Source organism: Garra rufa, chromosome 11 (assembly GCF_049309525.1).
Source record: "Garra rufa chromosome 11, GarRuf1.0, whole genome shotgun sequence".
Classification (NCBI taxonomy): Eukaryota; Metazoa; Chordata; class Actinopteri; order Cypriniformes; family Cyprinidae; genus Garra; species Garra rufa.
The window spans coordinates 24,871,237-24,891,179 of NC_133371.1; positions in this window are offsets into that span (position 1 = coordinate 24,871,237).

A 19,943-nucleotide genomic window follows, 5' to 3' on the forward strand; every position below is an offset into this window, starting at 1 on the left:
CGATTCGAAACAAAGTTGTTCGCTAGCAGCAGCCATCGCTCTCTCTCTCACGCGTAATTCACGCCACGGAACCAGAGAATGTCTGACAGAACTTATGGTCGCAGACTCGCAGGTCCGTCGTCATCATGTTAAACCCGCCCACAGACTCGTGATTGGCCCGGTCGATTTTGGATTTTTGGAAATCTCAAGTGAACGGAGAGTTACTAGACTGCCCTTAGAAGCAAATGTAATTTGCTGCCGCTAGGGGCACGTCTAGATTCTAGGCTACTTTTATGATGGATTGATGTCTGGACCTCAAAATCTCAATAGCCATTCACTGCCATTATAAAGCTTGGACAACCAGGACATTTTTAATATAACTCCAATTGTATTAGTCTGAAAGAAAGTCATATACACTTAAGATGGCTTGAGGGTAAGTAAATCATAGGGTAATTTTCATTTTTGGGTGAACTATCCCTTTAATGAGATGAAAATTCATGTAGTCTTTTTTCTAAATGCATGTTATGGATCGTATTGTGAACAAAATTTAAAATCCATGTATGTTTCTTTTTTCTCTTACAATTCTACATTTTTAGGTTCGCCAGTCATTTTGTCCACTTGGGCCCCACCCATTTCTTAGAACCTACCACAAGCTTGGATAAAACTGACGGATAAAACCAAGTCTAACCTATATTTTTCTTCTTTTTCGATAATGCATTTCACTTAGATGTCACAGTTTAGAAGAAAATATCTGTCACTACCTCCATTACATTGCAACTTTATAATTCTTAATGTAAAAAAAACTAAATGAATTTAAAAAATAAATAAATCTTTAAAATATTCTCTCTTAAAATACTATCCACCTTTTTCTTAAACGCAGAAGTAAGCCTATGGGCAGTGTTGCCAAGTCTGTGTTTTTCCCTGGGAATTGGGCTACTTTAACGCTGTTGCCACGGGTTGTTTTTCACGTCTGCGGGTTGAAGCGACCCTAGTAATGTAATATTTAGCACCTGGAATGCTAATTTTACAGAAGAAACCCTGCCAAAAAAACATGCTTTTTACCCTGGCAAACCTGGCAACTGTGCCAATGGGTGAAATGTACAGTTCCCTTCCGGAGGGAACTCTACGCTGCGTCCTGGCGGACACTATGGGAACTGCCTCCAGCATGACCGGTTCTGAAGCAAGCATAGAACAACGACAGTGAACTGACACTGGCCGGCGCTAGCCGATGACATCATCAACACGGCGCCTACTAGTATAAAACGGGCGCCTGTGGATACATCAACCATCTTTTTGTCTTCAGAGTCCTTGTTCTAAGCGAGTAAGTACAAACAATGCCTAGAGAGAAACTGTTCAGGAAGTGTGCGGATACATGTCAGAGAAATCTGACACCTGATGACACACACGACCTGTGTGTGTTTTGTTTGGGTGAAGAGCACGCGCGCTCCGCTTTTGAGGAAGCGGGGTGCGTGCATTGTGAGAGTTTCTCTATGAAGAAACTCCGTTCTCATTTGTCCCTTTTCTCGAGGGAATTGGGACATTCATCTGCCCCACGCGGCTCTGGTCCCGCGGCGGCTGAGGCTGCCCGGCTATTGAGATCGTGGGGATCACAGGTGGAGCTGGCTGACGAGTTCGAGAGAGGTGTTAATCTCTCGCACTCGTCAGCTAGAAACGAGGACGCGCTGCTGGCGGATGATGTGCTTTCTCTCACATCGTCCGATCCAGCAGCGAGTGCTCTTCTGGCTTCAAGCCAGGGCGAGCAGGATGTGGTTGGGATGGATGAAGATGAGCTCTCTGAGTCCGTCCAACCCACCTGCCCCGCGTATGATGAGTTGATGTCTGTTATGGACCGTGCGGCTGCCCGACTGGACCTCCAGTGGAAGCGCGCAAGGGAAGAGGCCGCTCACGGTAGACTAGATGAGCGGTTTCTTCCCGGCCATAACAGACCAACTCCCGTGAGCCTCCCATTCCTTCCCGATATTCATAAAGAGATCGAGAAGGCATGGGATAGACCATTTTCGGCCCGCATTCACCGATATCAGCAGGTGAACTATGCTGATGTCGAGGGAATGCGCGAGCACGGATATGCGTCGATGCCTCCCATTGAGCAGACGTTCGCAAACTATCTCTCAGCGGGAGGCACATCGACGCTGAAGGCTCCGACCCTGCCATCCAAGCCGTTGAAGGAAACATCCCGGCTGAATGGCAGGGCATACGCGGTGGTGGGTCAGGCTGGTGCGGCCCTGCACACGGTGGCAGTGCTGCAGGCATACCAGGCTGATCTACTGAAAGACCTGGACCGAGGTCTGGGGCTTTCCCCGGAGGAGGTGGCTGAGCTGCGCCACACCACGGATCTGTCTCTGCGGGCCACCAAACAGACAGCGACCGCTGTGGGCAGGTCCATGTCAGCTTTGGTGGCCACAGAGAGACATCTGTGGGTGAACCTGGCGGACATCGAGGAGCAAGAAAAGCGCTTTCTCCTCGATGCCCCGGTTTCGCCTTCCGAACTCTTCGGCACATCCGTCGAGGCGGTGGTCGACAGATTCAGGGAGGCGAAGGCGCGCTCAGCGGCTTTCAGGTCGTGCATACCTCGTCGGTCCACGCCCCCACCCGAACACAGGGGAAAGCCCGGCCCGTCCTGGTCTGCGGGCCAGAGACAGGGCCAGGTTACTAGCGTGGCCACTCGAGGCCCTCCCCCCGCGAGGAGTCAGTCTCAGAGGAGGCGTGATGCGCGGAACAGGAGGCAGGATCTGAGGGAGACGATCCAGCGCAGGCGTGGCGGCAGGCCTGGGTCGGGTACCTAAGGTCCCCTCCTGTTTTCCCCTCACGTTTGTTTGGCTGCCTACCCCTTTCCCCTCGCTAAGACTCTGGGGCTGGGCCGATGATTAGATTGGCACTCAGTCTGATGGCCCGGTATGTGAACTATACATGTTTTTAATAAAACTTTGTGTATGTGTATGTACTGTTTGTCTACCAGCTCCGCTTGGGTGAGACTTATTGCGGTATTTGAGCCCCTATTGGGCTCTACTGCCCCCAAGTGACGAGTGTAGCCAAGTCTCCCCTCGTGTTTATCCAGTGTGTCGAGACCTCCGCTTGTATACTCCCATATGGGGTTAAGCGTTGTTAGGCTTCCTCGGTTTCGAGTTTTCAGAAGCCTCCGCTGTGTTGAGCTCAGCTTAGACACTAGCCATACATATGTATACATAGTTGAAGTATAGAGGACTAGTAAGCCCTGTGAGCGTTCTTAAGCCTCTTCGAGCTAGCTCTGCTGAGGCCTCCGTTCTCTGAAACCCGGCTAAGTTTGTTACCCTTAGACGTGAGTGTAGTCAGGTCCCTTCCCTGTGTATTTTGTATCATATAAGTGAGACCTCCACTCCTGAGTGTTTCGGTCTTGGGCGAACAGAGCGTTGCTAGGCTCCTCTCTGCCCCAGAGATGCTTTCTGCTATAGCCTCCACTCTCCTTAGAGCTTGAGTGTCGCTAGGTTAACACCTCCACTCCGTATAGCTTTCTCAGTGGCCGAGTGTCGCAGGCTCCCTCTATCTCAGTGTTCTGTCTAGCCTCCGCTCCCCAGAGATACAGGCCGCATACAGCTAGTAGGCACTTCCTTGCCTTGCTAATTAATTTAGTAGAGTGCTATCCTCCACTCACTAAGACTAGGTGTTGTAGGCTAGTTTCCTTAGAAACTTTTAAGAAGCCCCCACTATATACAGCTCTGCTTCTAGCATGGAGCTTTCTGTGAGCCTTGTCACTTTCAAGCGTGGGGTGTAGTTAGGTCTCCCCTCCTCTGAGGGTTTGCAGTTTGAGACCTCCACTCTGAAGAGCTTCCTTAAAGGTTGAGCGTCGTTAGGCTACTACGCGCTCTAGAGAGCCGTCTTGCTGAAGCCTCCCCTCTCCAAAAGCTCCGCTTCTGGGTTATGCTATCGCCCGAAAACATGTGGTGTTTCCCTCGCTATGCTCGGGCACCCCCTTAAACCCATGAGAGTGGTGATTACTCACATTAATTCCTGAGTATTCTCTAAAATCCACATGAGTGGTAAGTGCACTACTTAGGCACTTCTCTGAAATCCATACTTATGGTAAAGGCCCCCCCGGTGTGCCGGGACCTTTTCTGAAATCCTATACGGTGTGGGACACGCAGGGAAATCCTCCATTCCCATTCTTTGAGTTGGTTTCAAAAACCTTTAAGTTTTCCAACTCCATTTGATAGCACAGTGTAACAGGTCTCCTCTCTGTCAGAGCCACAGTACTAAGACCTTCACTCTCACAGTTATGGCAGCGGGTAGGCCCCAGTGTGCCCCGCTGACCGTTTTTGGGGGAGTGCTGATTCTCCACTCACCAAAACTTAGTGTCGTAGGCTTCTCTCTCCAGAGATGCAATCTCGGAGCCTCCACTATACAGCTCTGCTTTCAGCATTAGAGCTCATCTGTGAGTCTTATAACTTTACCTAACAAGCGTTGAGTGTAGTCAGGTCTCCCTTCCTTATAGGGTATGTACGAGACCTCCACTCTAAGAGTCTTCTGTAGGATTGAGCGTCGTAGGCTTCCTCTCGCTCGACAGAGCCTTTCTGCCGAAGCCTCCCCTCTCCAAAAAGCTCCGCTTTCAGGCCCTGCTACCGCCTAGAGATTGCAAGATGGTGATTTCCCTCGCTATGCCTGGGCACCTCCTCAAACCCACAAAGAGTGGTGATTGCTCATGCACGTCTCTGAGCACTCTCTAAAATCCACATGAGTGGTAAGTGCTCTACTTAGGCACTTTTCTGAAATCCATATTTATGGTAAAGGCCCCCCCTGTGTGTCGGGACCTTTTCTGAAATCCTATACAGTGTGGGTTACGCGGAGAAATCCTTCGTTCCCATCTTTTGAGTTGGTTCCAAAACCTCTAAGTTTTCCAACTCCAATCCAGGTAGCACTGCTAGCAGGATCGAGTGTAGTAGGCTCCCGCTTGCCTCCACTCTCCAGAGACCCCACTCAGGTAGTTTCGTTGGCTAGGCTTTTGAGCCTCACTGATTACCTCTAGTGTTGAGTGTAGCTAGGTCATGAGACCTCCACTCTTAGAGTCATCCTCTGCTAAGCACAGAGTGTCGCCAGGCTCCCTCTCGTTTGAGAGTGTTCTGCTAAAGCCTCCACTCTCCAGAAACGCCACTCAGGTTATCCCATGGCACAGGATGCAAGAAACCACTGATTACTTCCAGTGTTGAGTGTAGCTAGGTCATGAGACCTCCACTCTTAGAATTGCTTCCTGTTAGCACAGGGTGTTGTTAGGCTTCCTCTCGTCGAAGCCTCCACTCTCCAGAGACTCCACTTAGGTAGTCTGTTGCATAGGCTATTCAGCCTCTCTGATTACCCCAGTGTTTGAGTACAGTTAGGTCACAGACCTGCACTCCTAAACTTTAGCCCGTAACGGCACAGAACGTTGTCAGGCTTCCTCTCCTTTCGAGAGTCTTTTTGCTGAAGCCTCCGTTCCTTCGAACTCCGCTTAGTATGGCGTTGAGCGTAGCAGGTCTTCTCTCTAGGGCCTCCACTCTGAGAGTTCCGTGCTGGGGCGGCCGAGCTAGCTGTGACACCCTGAGCTGACCCACGAGGTCGTGCTCAGGCTCGGGCCCAAGCGAATTTCGCTTACGCAGGGGTGACGTTCCTTCTTGACTCTTCATTCAGTCAGCTGGTCACTCATCCCTCAGCATGGCAGCATTGGTATAAACGTTCCCATAGTGTCTGCCAGGACGCAGCGTAGAGTTCCCTCCGGAAGGGAACGTCTAGGTTACGTATGTAACCCCTGTTCCCTGAGGACAGGGAACGAGACGCTGCGTCTGGTGGCCATGCCTCGGGCCCTGCTGATGTCTCCATCAGACAAAAAGATGGTTGATGTATCCACAGGCGCCCGTTTTATACTAGTAGGCGCCGTGTTGATGATGTCATCGGCTAGCGCCGGCCAGTGTCAGTTCACTGTCGTTGTTCTATGCTTGCTTCAGAACCGGTCATGCTGGAGGCAGTTCCCATAGTGTCCGCCAGGACGCAGCGTCTCGTTCCCTGTCCTCAGGGAACAGGGGTTACATACGTAACCTAGACGTTTATTAGCCGCTATAGGGAAATAACAAGAAGAATAACAATGTGCAGTAAACAGTAAAACTGCACTACAAACCAGTGTGTTCAATTAAGATAATACATTAAAATAATATGGTAAGACACACCAATTTGCAGTGTTCCGGATGAGACGAAAGCAAAACCGATACAATCTTACATGAAAAATAAGTTGAGTAATTATAGTTGATTTCAAAATAAAAATAAAATAAAATAAAATAATACAATTAAAATGAATAAATTAAATTAAATACATTTTAAAAAATAATAAAATAAAATATTCAGGTGGGACCATCTTTTTGAATCCAACCAACTGCAGACCAGAGGCCGTTCCGAAAGCTAGTAATTATAGTTGAGTTGAAAATAAAATAAAAATTAAGTAATACAAATAAAATAAGTAAATAAAAAAATAAAAAATAATAAAATAAAATAAAATAAAATAAAATAAAATAAAATAAAATAAAATAAAATAAAATAAAATAAAATAAAATAAAATAAAATAAAATAAAATAAAATAAAATAAAATAAAATATTTAGGTCGGACCATCTTTTTGAATCCAACCAACTGCAGACCTTATTTGAAAAAAAATATTTTCTTAACTGACATAACTGATACAAATTTTGTCATATTTTACCTAGTTACACTGTTACAAAGTCATATTACAATGTCATCTTATTTATTTTGTGTAAAAGACTGCAATCGCATTAGAAACAGCAACAAGTAATGAATACGAACTGAAGCTTTCAAAATTCAAAAGCTCCACAGAAGTATAATAAAAGCAGTCCATATGACTTATGTATTATATTCCACAAGCTTAATACAAGGAATAGACTCAAATTTAAAACATTATTCACTGATAATATCCTTTTGTGAGCGGTTAACTGCTTGATTGGACCATCGAGCCAAAATTTGGAAACCGGATACATTTGATTTACAAACTAATCATTTAAAAGATCTAACTTAAAAAATCAATTGACATTAAATCTGAACTCTCACAACTGCGCCAAGGAGAGTTAGGACGGATGTCAAGATTTTCAGTGAATATGTTTTGATTTGTTTCATACACAAAGCTGTCCAATGGCTTCACGGCACTTGGAATATAACACATAACTCTTATAATGATTCCTTTATGGTGCCTTTGCATCATTTTTAAGCTTGAAAGCTTCGGCACTAATTTATTGTAATTGCACGGAAAAAGAGCTTTCAAACTTCTCCTTTTGTGTTCTGCAGAAGAAAGCAAGTCATGCGACATTTCCTTTTTTAACTGTCCCTTTAATATGAATATCTCATTCTACTGAAATGTTGTGAAATAGTTGCAAAAAGGCAACTTTTTCAAACAAAATGCTTTAATACGAGGCCCCGTGCATCAAACAAGCAAAGCTCATTAGGAAACAGAAGATAGAGGGTCTGTTGATAGCACCCATCTCTCTTTTACCTGTCTCTTTCACACTATTTTTGTCTTCAAAGGGAATAAAAGATTTAGGGATAGCCATTGCTTTTAGCCACGGAAGGCTGACTGATTCAAGTTCTATGATCAGAACAGTAGAAATCGAGGAAAGATGTGTCGGCGGTAGAGGTCGTGTTATAAAAGAATGATGAATGGTTTCCATTACACAACTAATGGAGTTTAGAGTCTATTGTCCCTTAGTTCTACTCCCTGCTCCTAATTCCGCACCTATTTGATTTGCGTCTAATTAGAGCGTCATGGGTTGCATAGGCACCCAGGGAGTGGTCACAGATGACTGGGGTCCAGGCCCTTGGGACTGCAATAAGTATTTTTAGTAATCTGCTCTTATTTGTCTTTGTCACACCTCCAGCAGTCTGTGTCACAGCAGACAAGGTGAGGGAAAACATGTCTCCTGTCAGATTGAAGAGAAATGGAGAGTGCTTCTAGATGAACAATGAACAGGCAAAAGAAGGATGCTCTGAATTGTTTAGACGGCTTTGCACTACATACAAAAAAAAATCAATCAAATCAAAAACGCAAACAAAATTTTTGTTTTGTTTTTTCAGTCCTTTTTAAATCACAAATGTAAAAAAAATGCAGCCAGTGTTAATAAATATTATAAACAAGCTTTCATTTTATATTTTATATAAAGTATACATTATTTTTATTTATATTATTTTTAAACTTTATTTTAGTAAATTTTTGAGCAGTTTTAAGTACAGGGAATTAAGATTTATGGCTCTTAGTGAAATATGAAGTAGAAAACCCATGAACGATTTATATTATTTTAAAAGAACATTGTAGTGCATATTATCCATGCTTTCAATGTTCAGTATCAATACATTAAAACTGAAACAAAGCAACTTTACAAAGCACAGCACAAAGTATCATGAATATAGGTCAAATCAAAGGGGATCATGATTCACAATCTTATGCTGTTCGACAATAGAAGTTGTTCTCTTGAGCTGCCTGCTGTGTTAGTGTTGAAAAATGGAGGAAAACAAATACAGTAATGACTAAATCCATTTTGTACACTATATTGAGCTTTCTCTCTTTATCTGTGCTTTCCAAAAAAAAGCATTTCAGAAATATGTGGTTATATTTTGTTTTGGATGAACAGTGTGGAATAGCACTAATTATTTGCTTTCTTATTGACTTGTGCTTTATCTTTGTGTGTTTGGTTTCTAGTTGCCAAAATATGTGAAGATGATGTGCATAATATGTCAATGAATCCAAACACGGCAATGTGGAATACAGGTGCAGTGATTCAGTTTTTAAATCTACCTGTACACATTTCCTTAAGCCTTATGAATCAGATGAATATATATAAAGAAGCATTTTTGTGATTGAGGGATTTGCTTTTGCTAACATCCAAATGAACAAATCTAGAAATAAACAGTAGTTCAGAACACAAATAAACAGGAAGCTGTACAGAAAAAAAAGACTATGTCTAATGTGTTTTTCAAAGTGTTTTTTCTAAATTTTAAAACCTATTTCCACAAAGAGGTCCCAGATAACAAAAATATGTTAGTTTTGCTAATGTTCCCATTAGGGCTGGGTAAAAATGATTGATTTCTCGGTTTTAAACGATTTTCATTTTTACGAAATGATGTTGATGTTTTCAGTTAATAAATGGAACATTGTAGCGCGCACCATATTCAAGATATTGCAACAAAAAAAAAAAACACAATGATTTGTTAATTTTAATATGAAAGAAGGTCTCAGATTTCAAATTCTGTCCATTTGTTTACAGTATTTAAACAATAAATGTTTAATGTGGAGTGACCGCAGTACGGCTTCAGTTTAAGAGAAGCATCAAAAAAACAAAGCTCGCCTAAACTGATCATCTCCTCTGTTTTAATAACAATTTCAGCATGAAATAAACATGGATACGCAATCCAAAGGTATGCAAAAAGAAAACAACTTACCGAAATCCATATCCTGTGCCATATAATCGCTTAATGTGTCTAAACCGCGCAAAAGACATCAATATAACTTGTAAACAATGTCACGTAACGTCAGATTTACCTCAAAAAAAAAAAAACATATTTGCGGTCTATAAACTTGTTAGTCAGCTAGAAAAATGATCTCTAGAAGGCAGCATTTTGCTAAATATATACACCATATAACACAGTCATTATATTTGTTGCTGTTCTTCAGTATTTATGTTTGAATACATCAATTTTTCTAACAGTAATTTAAATGTCTATATTTCAAAAAACGAATTGGAGTAGAAATATAATTATGCAATTGTAAATTTATTATTATAAAAACTTGATTGAGTGTAATTTAAACATTTGTTTACAAATCAGTTAATTTTAACCTTAAATATTATAGTAATGTAGTACCAACTGACTCTCATGTTTTACAGCATTAGTTTGGCATGTACTGTAACTGATATATATCCAAAATAAGCAATATCGAATCAAACCGGAAATTGATCCGCAAGCTTGTGATTTAGAATCAAATGGTCAAATTTGTGTCAAAACCCAGCCCTAGTTCCCATTAAAGGGATAGTATATCCCTTAATAAATAAATTAGCCCATCATTTACTCATTCTCCAGGCATCCTACCTATAGGTGTATATGACTTCCTTCTTTCAGACGAATTCCAATCGGAGTTATATTAAAATTATCCATGTGTTTCTCTTCATCAGTCCAAAACAAGTCCAATAAAGTGCATTAATTCATAATAAAAAAGTGCCTCGCATGGCTCCAGGGGATAAATAAAGGCCTCCTGTAGTAAATCAATGCATTTTTGTAAGAAAAATATTCATATTTAAAACATAAGGTGGATGACGTGTGACGCCACTCAAAAGTGACGAAAGCGAACGCACCGTGGAGTGATCAAAAAAAAAAAAAACGGTCCCGAATTAGATGTACAAAAAGAGGATTTGTAAAGAAAAATGTAAGCCAAGTGGAGACTGGTTTTCCTCTGCTAAAGTAAGGAAACTTTGCTTCCTTTTGCTCCTGTAAACAAATGTTGGTTTGTGCGAGACTCTCCGGCGCATGCACAATGCCAGTGTCCTACGTCATCCGCCTGGAAGGGCTTCCATGTACGACCAGTTGGCGCAAACTAAATTAAAGTGATTATTACGTTTTAAATATGGATATTTGTCTTACAAAAATCAATTGATTTGCTACAGGAGGCCTTTATTCACCCTCCAGAGCCATGAGGCACTTTTTATTATGGACAGATGCACTTTATTGGACGTGATTTGGACTGATGAAGAGAAACACCCACTTATGCAAACCTAAAGCTTGGAAATGCCAGGATAATGTTTAATATAACTCTGATTGGATTCATCTGAAAGAAGGAAATCATATACACCTAGGATGCCTGGAGGGTGTGTAAATAATGGGCTAATTTTCAATTTTGGGTGAACTAACTCTTTAAGTTACACAACGTTTGCCAAAATTCTGAAACATTCCCTGTAAACTGGAGGGTTCAGGAAAACAGTTTTGTGCTGATGTTAGCAGAACATTATTAAAAACCTGAACTTTGAATGAACATTCTATTCATAAAAATGTAAGTTCTTACCTTTAACAGAACCTTCCCTGAACGTTTGCCAAAGTTCTGTGATATTAGCCGGGGTGCCTCCACAGTCAGCACAGAAAGGTTAAATCATCTGCACATCTCTGCTTGTTCTCTTCTCACCTGGCTGCCTTTCCGAATGTCAGCAACTATCATAAACTCTAAAGTGGCTCCCTTACTGCATTTTCTGCAGGCAAAAATCACAGTGACTTCACACTGTTTCTGACCCATCTTCAGACCTGCAAGTGTCACAGATCATTAGACATGGGTCACCTCAATAAGACCCCCCCAAAAAACTGGCACATGGCACATCCAAAACTGGACATGCCCCGAGGGAGAGGAAAGCGGCATGAGTAAGACATGAATAAGAGGACAGCTGAAAGCTGCCTCGGCCACAAAAGCTTGTAACAGAGGAACTGTGAAGGCTGTCAAAACAAATCCAAGAAGGGAAAAGTGCCAATATGTAGAAACAATCCAAAAGAGATAAGCAGGAAATAAATAAACATATGTTGTTTAACTGTTCCAGATCCCCTTCATATTAATTACGAAGAACAAGCACCAATCATGGGCCAATTACTCCTCTAGCTGCTCAATTTCAAATTATATTTTTATTGCTCGCTATTAGGCAGTAAAATTACATCCATCCTTGTCCACGGGAGAATTAATAATTCATTGGAAAGAAAGAGTCAATGATCCTTGCAAGAGGGAATTCAAATGACCATTAAAGAATATGACTACCTCCACAGCTGCTGGCAATAGTGTTACTACAACCTTTGTTGAGAGTACATACTGCCTGAATGCTTCCCATATATCCCGTCCACAATAAAGATGATCACTTACTAAGTATGGGTATTGAAAACAACATAATATTGGGTCTATGACAAGTATGAGTGTCAATGAAGAAAAAAAAATTAAAAGTTTTTAGTAAAGCACTTTTCTGTATTCATGTTAGTTTTATACGGATTTGAAAAACCTTTATACCATTTTCTTTATACCAAAAAAACATTAATTTCATGATTCATTCTCCTTTTACCTTGAGTATGTGAAACATCGTAATAATTATTCAAAATGATAATATTTTTCAAGGCAAAAGTATTTATGTGTGTGTGTGTGTGTGTATATATATATATATATATATATATATATATATATAATATTTAATTAATTTTTTGTACAGTACAGTACAGTTTAATGAATTCATAATTTTGTAAGATCATTACATTTTGGTCATATTATTAAACATTTTGAAAGACTTATAGACCTTGATAAACAGTTATTAGGTACTGCAGGACAGGGAATGTTTTAATCTGTTAAAAAATATAATGAAAAATAATAATCTGCATAAGAGAGCAGGCATTAATAGGATTTTTATTATTTCATGTTTTTTCTTCGTCATTTTTATGTTATCAGAACAGTTGTATCACCCTGATATTTTTTCAGCATCATTACTCCAGGCTTTAGTGTCACATGATCCTTCAGAAATCATTCGAATATGCTGATGTATTATCAATGTTGGAAACAGTTGTGCTGCTTAATATTTTTTTGGAACTTGTGATACTTTTTTTCAGGTCAGTACATTTTTATTAATACTTTTATTTAGAAAGGAGGTGGTAAAGCAATAGCAAAATTAATTTTAAATTAATGCTTAACTTTTTATTCATCTTAGAATCCTGAAAAAAGTATCACATGCATAAAATGCATTTAAAAATATATATTTGGCAGCACAACTGTTGCCAGCACAATTCTAATAATAAATCAGCATATTAGAATGATTTCTGAAAGATCATGTGACACTTCAGACTGGAGTAATGGCTTAGGTCCAGTTATGTTATCTATTTAAAGACATACAGTATCTAACAAAAGTGAGTACACCACTCACATTTCAGCAACCATTTTAGTAAATCTTCTCAAAGGAAAATACTATAGAACTGAAACTTGGATATATTTTAGAGTAGTCAATGTGCAGCTTGTATAGCAGTATAGATTTATTGTACCCTGAAAATTACTCAACATACAGCCATTATTGTCAAAATAGCTGGCAACAAAAGCGAGTACACCATAAGTGATAACAGCAGTATGTTGTTTAACTATGCAATGCCAAATGTCCTATTCATCATGTTTATGGAACAGGGCTTGCAAAGGTCGATCAACTTGTTCTGTGCGTCAGGTGCAGAACCTGGCTTCAAAAAACAGATGCATGAGTGCTGCCAGCATTGCTTTAAAGATTGCAGAAGTAGAAGGTTAGCTTGTCAGTGCTCAGACCATGCGCTGCACACTGCAACAAGTCAGTTTGCTAACAAGTTGGAAGCCCTTATCTGAAGCTGGTTCACAAGAAATCCCGCAAACAGTTTGCTAAAGACAACCAGTCCAAGAGAATGAATTACTGGAACCATGTCCTGTGGTCTGATGAGACTATAAGATAAACTTGTTTAGCTCAGATGGTGTCGAGTATGCGATGCCCTGGTGAGGAGTACAAAGAAAACTGTGTCTTGCCTACAGTCAAGCATGGTGGTGGTAGCATCATGGCCTGGGGCTGCATTAGTGCTGCTGGTACTGGGGAGCTGCAATTCATTGAGGGTATGTACTGAACATTCTGAAGCAGAAAATGATGCCTTTCCTCCAGAAACTAGGCCGAACGGCAGTTTTCCAACATAATAACGATCCAAACGACACCACCAAGATGACAACTGCCTTGCTGAGGAAGCTGAAGGTGAAGGTGATGGAGTGGCCAAGTATGTCTCTAGACCCGAACCCTATTAAGCACCTGTGGGGCATCCTCAAGCGTAAGGTGGAGAAGCACCATGTGTCTAACGTCCAGCAGCTCCGTGAGGAGTGGAAGAGGATCCCAGCAACAACCTGTGCAGCTCTGGTCAATTCCATGCCCAGGAAGCTTAAGGCGATGACAGATAACAATGGTGCTAACACAATATATTGACACTTTGGACAAGTTCACTTAGGGTGAACTCACTTTTGTTGCCAGCTATTTTGACAATAATGGCTGTATGTTGAGTACTTTTCAGGGGACAATAAATCTATACTGCTATACAAGCTGCACATTGACTACTCTAAAATATTTCCAAGTTTAATTTCTATAGTATTGTCCCCTGAGAAGATATAGTAAAATGGTTGCTGAAATGTGAGGGGTGCATTCACTTTTGTGACATACTGTATGTTAATAAGCATAAGCGTTAATAACACTTTCTTTTTAATTAGTTCTTTCTTTCATCATGATATAAGGACAGTTGTATCACCTTGGTATTTTTGACTTAGTTCCCCCTTCAAAAAAAACTATAAAAATGAACTGTAGAAATTAAAAACCTTGTGTTTTGAATGTATTCTTGAATAAAATCATGTCACTGACCCTGATATACACATCCACTTGCGGTTTAACTATCTATAGACTGCACAAACTTGTAATAAGCCGCAGGGTTGTAAGCCAAGCACCTCATTCTTTCGGAAAGCGTGCCCAACACGGGTCGGCCTCGTCCTACCGCAATTACTCATATTTCCCCTCACAACCCTCAGAGACGGTGGAAGACAGCAGTCATCCATTCCACCTGCAGAAAACAAGTGCTGTGAATCTCTGCCATGCTCAGAAGCTCTGCTCACCCACTCCTCCAGGGTATAAGAGGTTTAAGATGGGCATGAAATACAGTGATTATGACAGCAATAGAAGATGATAGCTTGATTGTGTTAAATCTGGCATTATCAGACACAGTCCAATCAAAGAGGTTATCTGGCATTTAGGGAGATCCGTGCAACAAAATGACATCGGATGAAAAGAATTCTAATCCTTGCGAGAGAAATAAACAGCTCTGAAAAGGGTAACGTGTCATCGTGTAGCTGACGAACGAAAGAATGTTCTCAAAATAAAACAAACAAAACTTCTGAAAGGAAGATGTCAGGGAATGCAGGGTATCCCAGGATCTCTGTCAAATGATAGCGGGTCTGTCGCTCAGTAGGGGTTCTAGAAAAGAAAAAGAAAAAAAAAGATCAGGCCTTCTTCTAATGCTTGAATAAGCTGGAATTGAAATTAAAAGTCGTGCTTGCAGTTTATTGCTTTGCCCTTTTCACTTGACTGCAACTTTCTGCAACTACATGACAAGAGCAGACAGAAAAAACTCAAATGTTCCTTGCAAAATGGAGTCTCTGAACTTGTGTGCAATTAAAACAACCCAGATATTAGGGTGCACAATGAATGGCACATAAAAAATCATGCAAATTAATTATGGATTTAATGTCAGCGAAAAGAGCATCTTGGGATGCAGCAAGCAAAACAGCTCAATAATCCTCTTTTCACACTAAAACCTTTCGACCTTCCATTTCTCCTTCCCAAACTCAGCGAGCCAATGGTGAAAGCCCCACAGAGCGATACATTAACCTGTGTATTTGCCCTGAGATATGTGACCTTGACTCATGAGGCAAAGCCTTGTGACATAAAACTCAGTCCCTGACTGCCACGGCCATCTGTGCCCTGAGGAGGAGGTCTCTCTGTGACTTCATATGCTCTTGCTTCATCCAAAATATGAGCCTGAGCTTTTTCAATCTATCTCACATTCACTGGGAATGTTTTTCGTGAGCAAAGGGGTCACTTGATTATTTTTGAGGCATGTAAAGCATACTCCCAAAGAATGTACTTTCAAGGAATATAATTAAATACAAACTGAATATAATTGGACACTTAATTGCATGCTATTTATTAAATGAAAATGTATTATAGTTTACATTTATGTTAAATGCAATTAGCTGAACTTAAGAGTGACTTTTTTGACCTGCTTGAGTACATCTTTATATGACATTTCATAATTACTTCTATTATCTTTGAAATATGGTTAAAGTGGTCATGACACAAGGGTCTTCAAACAATTAAAACACTCTGCAGGTTTTATAGCTTAAATCCTTCTCAGTAAAAAAGAGCAGTTATTTAAAGAGATACTTCACCCAAAAATAATTCATTACTCACCCTCATGTTGTCCCAAACCTGTAAGACCTTTATTCATCATCTGAGCACAAATTAAAATATTTTTTGTAAAATCCTAGAGCTTTCTGACCTTGCATAGACAGCAACGCATGTGTCATGGCACTTTTGTGAACCCACTGTTATCAAGTGATTGTTATTATCACAGTCAGTATTTTTGTTTTCTTTGCACACAAAAAATTCTGGGCCTTGAACATGGTAGTCTATGCAGGGTCAAAAAAAGCTCTCAGATTTAATCAAAAAATATCTTAATTTGTGGTCTGAAAATGAACAAAGGTCTTAATAAAGGAATAAAAGTCTTATACCAAGCTCCAATTACAGTCCGTTTGGATATTGTGGAAATGATGACATCTCACTGGAAAGTAAATTTGCATATGACAGGACAAATGGAAGAATGCAGGAACATTCACTATGATGTATCCAAACAGCTTTCAAAAGGTCCCCAGTGTCAGAAACAATTGGATGGTTTACTTTTAAAGGTGTACAGGATTATGTCTGAGGGTTTGTTTGAACCATTCGACTACAGATTTTTTGATAAACGAGGCACAGAGTTTGCAAAGAAACTTTTGTTGAAAGACGAAGCAGCCAGCTCTATTGGATCTGACAAGAGCTACAGTGCAAAGCGTAAATAAACAATTTCATAATACTTTGTCTGTAAATTACGATTAATGATTCTTTTACTCTATGCGATTGCGACAGCCAGTCAAAACAGACCCCATTTTACTGAGAGGCTGTAAGAGACACCCCTAAAACTGTTCATTTCAGACACAGGGCCAGAATGACTGTTGAAAATAATTAGTAGAAGGGCAGTTTTAAGCATATTTAATAAATTAATTGTATTCTGAAGCACAGTATAAAGAACTTACATTAGATATTTGAAAAAGAACTCTGATCAAAATTAGAGAACACTTACAGATAAATCTAGCACCTGGTGCTAATTTCCTTAATTACATGACAAACGCTATTTAACTGGCAGCATTCCTCTAATTTTCACTGAGACTGCAAGGTGGGCCGCTCTGACAGCAGGTTGATGAAGGCCAAAAGGATGACCCTTTCAGCCATTGCAAGAGAAGTTGGTCATTCCAAATCTGTGATTTCTCGAATAATGCAGGTTTACAATGACATTAATTTATTCAGGTCCCTCAAAAAGGCTGGTCATCCACATAAGACAAATGCACAAGAAGAAAGGATAATGCAGAGACTCTCAATGGGGAATCGGTTCAGCACTGCAGCTGGAATTGCTTACCAGTTCAGTGTTGAACAGGGAAAGGATCTGTTTCCAGACGTGTAAGAGATGTCAGAGTGAAAGCGCACTCTGCAGTGACCGATAGAATCAAAAGACTAAGCTCATCTTTGCTGAGGAGCATGTTGTGTGGGGAGAGAACTGGTCCAAAGTTCACAAAGTTCACTTCAAGTTTAATTTATTTGGGTCTGATGGGAAACATTTTGTGTGTCACACTGAGGAAAGACTAAAGCCCAAATGCATAAAGAAGTCAGTGAAAGGTGGAGGAGGACATGTTATGGTTTGAGGGATGTTTTCTGCTGCAGGAGTTGGGGCTCTTATTCAGCTACATGGCAGGGTGAATGCAAATGTTTATCAGAAACTCCTTTAGCAATGTGTAGCACCTTCCCTGCAAGCATCTCCCAATCAGCCTGCAATTTTTCATGCAAGACAATGCCCCCATCACACTGCAAAACAGCTAAAGCAGTTCCTTGAAGCTAAGAACATTGAACTAATGAAATGGCCAGGCCAGAGTCCTGATCTAAACCCGATTGAAAATCCTTGGCGACAAAGTTAGAAGCTCACTAAAATTACCAAACTTTGGTAACTGGAAGAGAGTGGAAGAAGAGTTGACCAAGGTCACAGCAGCAAAGTCTGAAAAATTAGTGATGTCCTGCAGAATGCAAGAGCCTCTACACCTCCTACTACTTTCTGACAGCTGGAACCCTCCAAATTTTTTAGTTATAATTTTCTTTTGTGCTACAGTGGTTACTGCTCTCTATCTATATTTTTATCACTGTATTTTCCACAAAATTAAGTTTTTTGTTAAAATGCCAGGGTTATTTTTTTTTTCAAACATGTTAGTAGAACAGTGCTATACCTACAGCAAATATTTCTTTAAATTTTGAGCAATGAAGATTTAGATACTTTAGAAAAAATCAAGTATTTATAGATTGTTCTCTAATTTTGAAATCCACTGTACTGTGTATTGATTACCACTTATGGTAAACTAAAATATACTTTAATGTAATGTATATTGAAAAAATTAACTTTTTACATTTACTTATTTTTGTAAGTTTAAATGACCTTTTATTTAATTAAAATTGATATCTGCAAGAATACTTAAGATTTAAAATACAGCACAAGAGTGCATTCAATACAATTAAGTAAACTTCTATTTCACAAGGTGAGATTCCTGTCAAGACAATTTATTGAGACAAAGTAGGATCATTTAAGTCAGTTCTGCACTGCCTGAGAACAATGAACGCTACTATTTGTGTGCTAAACAAGACAGCGCTGCCTTGTTGTAGGCTTTCTATTTCTGAAGCCATCTGCCTCAGCCTGAAACTGAAGTATGCGACAGATTTCGCTCTAACAGATACATCAACACAACCAGGCAGCCATACAAATGAAAATAATCCATTCCATCAAAATCTACTGCAGCACACAAAGCAGACAAAGGAGATGTCATCCGTGTCAGAACAAAGTGTGAAATGTTTGTTTCATCGCGCTGCAGGCCTTTCGCGTAAGACAATAGACAAACATCAGGATGTGGCCGTCAGTCAGTCATGATACAGCAGCGGAGAAAAAGAACAGACAAATTACAGCTAATTGCAAGTTGAAAAATCAGCAAAGAGGGGGGCGGCAATTTGGTGTTCCGAACCCAGCGCATAAAAGCCTTTGAGAGGGCTGGCGGATGATCGCAATGAGTCCGCGTACAACCCGTACGGTATCGCCAACACCTTTTATGGCCAGAGGAAGGCTGTAACTGCCTATCTCTCTATTAACAACACAGGGAATGCTCGTTTCCTAGCAGCAAAGCGCACACTAAAAGACATTTAATCACAGACAGCAGGGAGCTATTAAAACATGTTAAATGACAGTTCCGTTTCATACACATTCATTTGTAAGAGAAATCCTTCTGCGAGTGACATTTGATTGACTATTTTTAATGTGGATGGAAATCCAATGTTAAACAAATAGAAAAATACTCAATATTCAGTTGCCTCAAGTTATCACATAATAAAAGGAAACTGAATGTTTATGACGGGTAATGTTGAATAAAAATGAGGCCTGGGATATAGAGCTGAAAAGAGGACGAAATGAGTTAATGGTGCTTTTAAAAAACAGGTCTAATTTACCAGAGATATGTTTTCGCTTCGCTTTGAAACCAAAATGTCATTAAATGTCCAGTGATGGCAGAATGTGAAATATATATAGGAATCTAAATAAAGCCAACTGCTGAGGACTATAATCAGCCGTGACAAGCAGGCAGATGTCTGCATAAACAAATTAGACTGTAGTGCAGGCTCTCAAATAGCAAAAATATCCTGATTTAAGCATTAAGACCCTTTCACACCCAATGCAAAACTAAGAAGTGAAACAAATCGCTGCCGAATGGTCTATTCACATAGAGAGCGAAACGAATATCTGTTGGTCTAAACAAAAAACAAATGCATAACTGTACAACAACATCTTTCAGCTGGTTTGCCACCCGCCTCCTCGAAGACGACAGTTAAACAATCTCAGAGAATATATATATGACAAAAGAACAGTAAGTAAGTTCAAGACTAATGTCTAGTGACAGACAGAAATATGCAGTGGTATGTTTTTAGAGCTGTCAGTCTGATCACAGATGAAATCAGACACAAATCTACACTCTAAAAATGTTGGTAATCTTTACAAGAAAAATTAAAATTCTAGA